The sequence below is a fragment of the Mastomys coucha genome, unplaced genomic scaffold (assembly GCF_008632895.1).
Source record: "Mastomys coucha isolate ucsf_1 unplaced genomic scaffold, UCSF_Mcou_1 pScaffold14, whole genome shotgun sequence".
Classification (NCBI taxonomy): Eukaryota; Metazoa; Chordata; class Mammalia; order Rodentia; family Muridae; genus Mastomys; species Mastomys coucha.
This window is the reverse complement of record NW_022196896.1, coordinates 122,622,380-122,628,567: the sequence shown is the minus strand read 5'-3', so window position 1 is coordinate 122,628,567 and position 6,188 is coordinate 122,622,380.

The following is a 6,188-nucleotide window of genomic DNA, read 5'->3' as shown; positions in this document are numbered from 1 at the left end:
CACTGACTTCTGACTAAATCATGGGTTGGGTCCCTCTGAAATTTTCCATTGTTTTTATGTTACCATGGTAACTCCCTCACACACACACACACCCCCAGTTTGTGGTTTTTCCCTTTAAAAACTCCACACTTTTTGTGCTCTGGGTTGAGTTCCTCTGCCCCTGCGAGGGTTATGGGCTCATCCCCAGTATACTGGCTTCCCCCCCCATAAACTTGAGAGAGGGTCTCCCCTCTCGGGGATCTTTCACTTTCGGTTTTGTTGATTGCAACACAGATCTACTTATTGGGCTGATTTCATTCCCTGTGTTTTGTGATCTGGCAGGGTTCCAATGGATCTGGCATCTTAAACACTTTGGGGTCTTGAAGACAAGACAAGCTTCACCTTTACAGCTTCACACAATATCCTCTCTAGAATTCCATGCAATTGCACCCTTGACACAGTCCTTGTGTTAGCAAATTTCCTTAACCACAATGGAACATTCCATAATCTTTTGCTTTTATCCATATGTCCAAAGATTTTGTTGTTGGCTGGAGCTGTAACATGGACACCTCATTCAATTCTATCTTTAACAGCTTTCGGTTTTTGATGGTTTCCTTCATTGCCTAAACTCAACTATCCTGAAACTCCATCTGTAGACTAGACTATGAACTCAGATATCTGCATGTCTTTGTCTCCTGAGTGCTGCAATTAAAGGCATGTACCTCCATGCCTAGACCTAAGCTGCCCTTTAATTCCTTCTCACAAGATGGAAACTTACCATGATAGGATCTTGCCATGATGTCACTGAAAAAAATGAAAAATATAAAAAAGCTCCGTAGGTATATCAGTCAGCCATTTCAGAGCTCTAGGTTCCAGGAACTTGGCTGACTCAGAGTCTCAGGGCTCTGGTTCCCAAAACTTGCCCCTCCTGACTGAACCACAATGAGGACAGAACTAGGAATGAAGGTCAACTAGTTCACGAGGCTCTCCACTCTGCTGAGTGGTAGATGATTCAGTAAGATTACATTCCTAGATTACATTCCTTAAATGAATATGTTCCTCTCCTTAACTGACTGAATAACTTGGGTTGGAATTCCCCTCACTCCCTCTGGTTTGTGATTTTTTTTCCTTTAAATACCCTACACTTCTTGAGCTAGGGGTCAAATACCTCTGCCCCTGTGTGGGTTACAAGCTCAGCCTCAGTGCATTGGTTTCCCGAATAAAACTAGTGTGTTTGCAGCAAGATCGGTCTCTTGTGAGTTTCGTGGGGGTCATGTAATCCTGAGACTAGAATGAGGGTCTCCTCTCTTGAGGGGTCTTTCCTTGTGGGGGCTCATCCAGGATTTGCGACCACTCCAAGGACCTCTTGGAGGTGAGTTCTTATTTTGATTTGTCTGTCTGTTTGTAGACTGTGAATTTTGTTTCTTGCTTTCATTCTCTGCAGTCGGTTGCATCCTGACAGGGGACAGTGACTCCCTGTCCTTGAGAGGAGAAAAGGGGGCTGATCGGTAGACGTGCCAGGATCAAGGACTGCCACCCTGGGAGATGTTTCAGTGGAGATTGGGGATCCTCAGGGATGCCTAGAGGACCCTCAGGAGGCAGGGGAGAAACATTAGCGATCCTTGAGAGGAGGGTGCATCTGTTCTCCTGCCCATTGGACCTTTTCAATTGGCTCTGCCTGGGCCGTTTTTGTCCTATTACTTTCTGTCTTATTTTCTGTGCTGTGTTTGCGATTTTTGTTGCCCTTGTGACTATGACGATGGGACAGACTGTAACCACCCCTTTGACTCTGATGTTAGATCACAGGATGGAGGTTAGGGACAGAACACATGACTTGTCAATTCAGGTAAAGAAAGGACCTCGGTAAATTTTCAACCATCTGTTTTGCTGGAGTGGGATTGGCACTCGAGATTGAGATGGGTCTTTTCTAGTTTCTTTGTGTGTTTGTTCTGTCTGTATCTGGCCCCTGCGGTATACTGGGGTAACTGTTTCATCTCGGTGGTGTGGCAGGCATGGCCGAGCAACTCTGTGATTGGCTTTGATTATCTGTGTGTGCAGGAGCACCTGAAGTCTGTTACTGGGCCCTATTGTCTTTCTCTGGGTCACAGACCTGGAAAGGTCGAGTTGTTTGTATGGTTACTCTGTGTTTCTTGATAATCTTGTTCTATGTATTTGGACTTTAGACTGACGACTTCTTAACCCCCACCCCCCTTGACTGATGGATGGTATTAAACCTAGAGCCATAGCCCCTGTGGCAGTGGGAACAGATGGGGCATGATCTCCTGAAGGCTGAGGACCATGGTTGCCGATGGGCCTTGGGTGGGGCTCAGGCTTGTGCTCGGCTTGGTGATCCTGCTGGGGCCATGGCAGGGGCTTGGCAGGGCGGAGGGAGATGGGAGGGAGCACAGGAGTCAGTAGACGTATTCGGGAGCAGAAACAAGTGAGCAGAATGGGAGCAGGAATGCAAGCGGCTAGACCTCCATCATGGGGTCCTGCCCCCATCCTCACATGTGGAATGTTAGGACAAGCAAATGGGAGAAGAGAGACAACTGCTGACTTCTGCTCTGAGCACTCTCCGCCCCTCTCTTCCACCTCCCCGTGGCATCAGGAGAGGAGGAACTGGAAATACCCAAGTCTAGCTGCTGCTGGACTTGGGCAGAGAACTAGTTGTGAGCTTGGGGCTCGATGGCATGTCAGAGACTGCGTGGCTAGTGGGTGAATGTGTTCCTCTCCCTAATTGACTGAATAACTTGGGTTAGAATTTCCCTCACTTCCCCTTGTTTGTGGCTTTTTTTCCTTTAAATACCCTATACTTCTTGAGCTAGGGATCAAACTCCTCTGCCCCTTCGTGGGTTATGAGCTCGGCCTCAGTGCACTGCTTTCCTGAATAAACCTTGTGTGTTTGCAGCAAGATTGGTCTCTTGGGAGTTTCATGGGGGTCATGTAATCCCGAGACTAGAGTGAGGGTCTCTTCTCTTGAGGGATCTTTCATCACAAATCTCAATATTCCACTAATGTCTTTAACATGTTTATCTGCTTGAACATGGGATTTAGATACTTTGTACTTCCTGGTGTCCATTTTCTTCATGAAACTTTTGTTTTGTATTTTCCTTGTTTCTTTTCACCAAACTGTTCTTCATATGGGTGAACCACAGAACAGTCTAACCTAGGCTGTGTGAGATTTTGTTTGCCAATGAAGTTAATCTAAATGTCTTTGGTTTAACCTCAGGCAGACTCTTCAGACAAGGGTAAGAGCAGTCAAAATTATGCACCCTAATATCAGGAGAATTATGTCTAGGCAACATACTAAAATCCCTTTCCTCTGAAAATTCTTGAGCACAAGAATTTTGATGCATATTTTTGCATATTGATTTAAAAGATCTAGACTGACTCTTGTTGGTAGCAGGAATAGTGTTCTCTTAGATTTCTATATTATTTCTAGAAACAAAATTTCCAGTGTTTTTGTTGTTTGTAGAGCTATCTTTCTCCTTCTGCCTTTAGGATATGAGAAGCCTAGTGTCAGGGAGGAGAAGGATTCTTAACTTCCCACACATTTTATCCTTAGGAACCCTGCTTCACTTATGCTTTTCATAGTAATGCACCAATATGAAAGGGTATTTATGCCATGTATGAGGAAATAGTAAACAAGGCATTTGAAGTTATTCATTTAGTGAGTCTGAGGAAAAATCAAGTCTATTAACATAAGAAAGAATAATATTTTCTTCTTTGAATGCATACTAATTTTCCAGGTGTAGTCAGCAGGTTTTTTTGTTTTGTTTTGTTTTTTTCTTTTTGGTGTAGCATATTGACAAATCAAGTGGTAAAACTGTTCCAAGCTTCATGAGTTGTGGCAACATGTCAACATCTTATGAGAGATGATAAGTTAGTCTGGAATAAAAAGGTACCCTGTGCATACACATGAGTCAGGTTCATCCTAAGAAGGAAGCTGATCTGAAATTGCATTTTTATATAAAACAAGTTTCATATACCTTGATCCTTCTCTCAAATGACATATTTCTCCCACTAATGTTAGTGCTCATCTGAAGCCCCTGACTTCATTTATAGTAAAATATATACCTGCCTTCCCTCATGTATTGCAGAATATACACCTGCCTTCCTTCAAGCATTGCAGAATATATACTTGCCTTCCTGTTCTTGGCTGGGATGAATTTTAAGGAGAGCTCTTTCTCAGTGTAAAGGTTTCATTTAAGGCCATTCTTTGCCTTTTTCTATCCCAATTCTTGCTTTTTCTTCTAGTTTTTCCATCACAGTGGATAGGGAAAAGTCATCTCATTTTTCCTGATATTTACTTGCTTACTTACTTATTACTGTGGAATATAAATTAATTTTATCAACTGAGATTATCAAACTGTAGAGACACCACACTGAGAGAAGCCTGGCAATACCGATGGTTGGTTCTCAGTTCTTTGCTTACACATTTTTATCCCTGTTTAGTTTTAAAATATTTGACATTTTGTTCAACATTGTTTGATCATTCTCCTTCTCTCTCCTCTTCCCTTTCTCCTTTCTTCCTTTTCAATTCTTTCCTTCTCTGTGACACAGAGAAGATAGAATCCAGGCTTGGAAATTCTGCAGTGTAACTCAACAGGTTTGTAGGACATTGGCTCCCTGTCCTGGAAATAATGGTCCCTGTAGAGGTTCAAGTGGCAATGCCAACATTACTCACCTGGGTCCAGGGAGTACAGGGGTGTCTCAAAACACACCTACAGTGTCCTCGGAGCTGCTTTGGATAAGCCATGGACCAGGACAAGAGGAAAATAAAAGATACAGTGAAGCAGGCTCAGGTGGTAGAGAGGGTTGAACACCAGAAAACTGAAGAATCCAGGAAAATAGAAACATACCTGATAACATTTCCAAGTGCTGTGAAGAAGTTTGCAGATATCCCAGATATGAAAAAGTCAGAATTAAATTACAGGGATTCCTCGGAGGGGCCATTTGGTTTTGGCCCTCTTGTTTTCCCTTGTTTACAGTGTTTCAACATTAAGTCCTTCATGGCTCTATGGGTTTTAGCCCTCATAGCTCATGGTAAGTTGGAGGAGCTGGGTTGCTCAGGCAAAAGGATGTATTGTGATAGACATGAGGCTGACACAATATGGGAAAGAGGGTAGATGACTTCTGACTCTTTTTGCAAACATGAATGAAAATCTGTTAACCCAATGCTCTGCCATTGCCTTCAGTCTCTGGCTCCCTGCTTGACCGGGTGGATTCCATACTGTGGGTTACAGCTTCAGAACTGATAGGAAGGTGGTGTTGAGTTAGTGTGTGTTATGTAATGATCATCTTAAGCTCAGACTGAATGCTTGGGAGACTAAGATATAATTGAAAACATCAAGGCCATCATGATTTCTGTATGCTCTGAGAAGTTCCCACAATAACCCAGGCTTGCTAGCTACAGTTAGAAAACAGGGAAACACTTAAAAAACTTTGTAAAGTGAATGTAATGTTTTTAATTTTGATTTTAAAGAGTATAAATTGTTTATAATTGGGTTTTACTTTCTAAAGGTTATAGTTATAGCTTAATATTACATGAGAAATTAAGAAAGAATGTTAAAAATTGACAGTGTTCTACTGACTGCAGTTTGCAGCTTGAATATCTTAACTCACCTATAGTTTGTATTTGAGATGGTTACAAGAGTGGTAAAAACAAAATTTTAGATTGGAAAAAAGAGATCTAAGTAAAAATTTATTTGGTGTCAAACAGGTTCTTAATAAATCATTTCAAAAAGGTGCCCCAGAGACAGCCTGACTCTGAGGAGTTGTGATACAACCAGGATCACAGAAAGGACTGACTCCAGTCAGATTTAGCAATGGCAGGTAGCACTAGAGTTAACCAGATGGCAGGGGGCAAGCATAAGAAAATAAATAACACAAACTAAGGTTACTTGGCTTCATCAGAACCCAATTCTCTCATCATAGCAAGTCCTGGACACACCATCACACTGGAAACACAAGATTCAGATATAAAATCACTTATCATGATGATGATACAGGACCTTAAGGAAGGCATAAATAGCACCATCAAAGAAATACAGGAGAACACAGGTAAACAGCTAGAATCTCTTAAAGAGGAAACAAAATTTCCTTAAAGAACTATAGGAAAACACAATCAAACAGGTGAAAGAAATGAGCAAAACCATCTGGAATCTAAAAATGGAAATAGAAACAATAAAGAAATCAGAAAGAGAGAC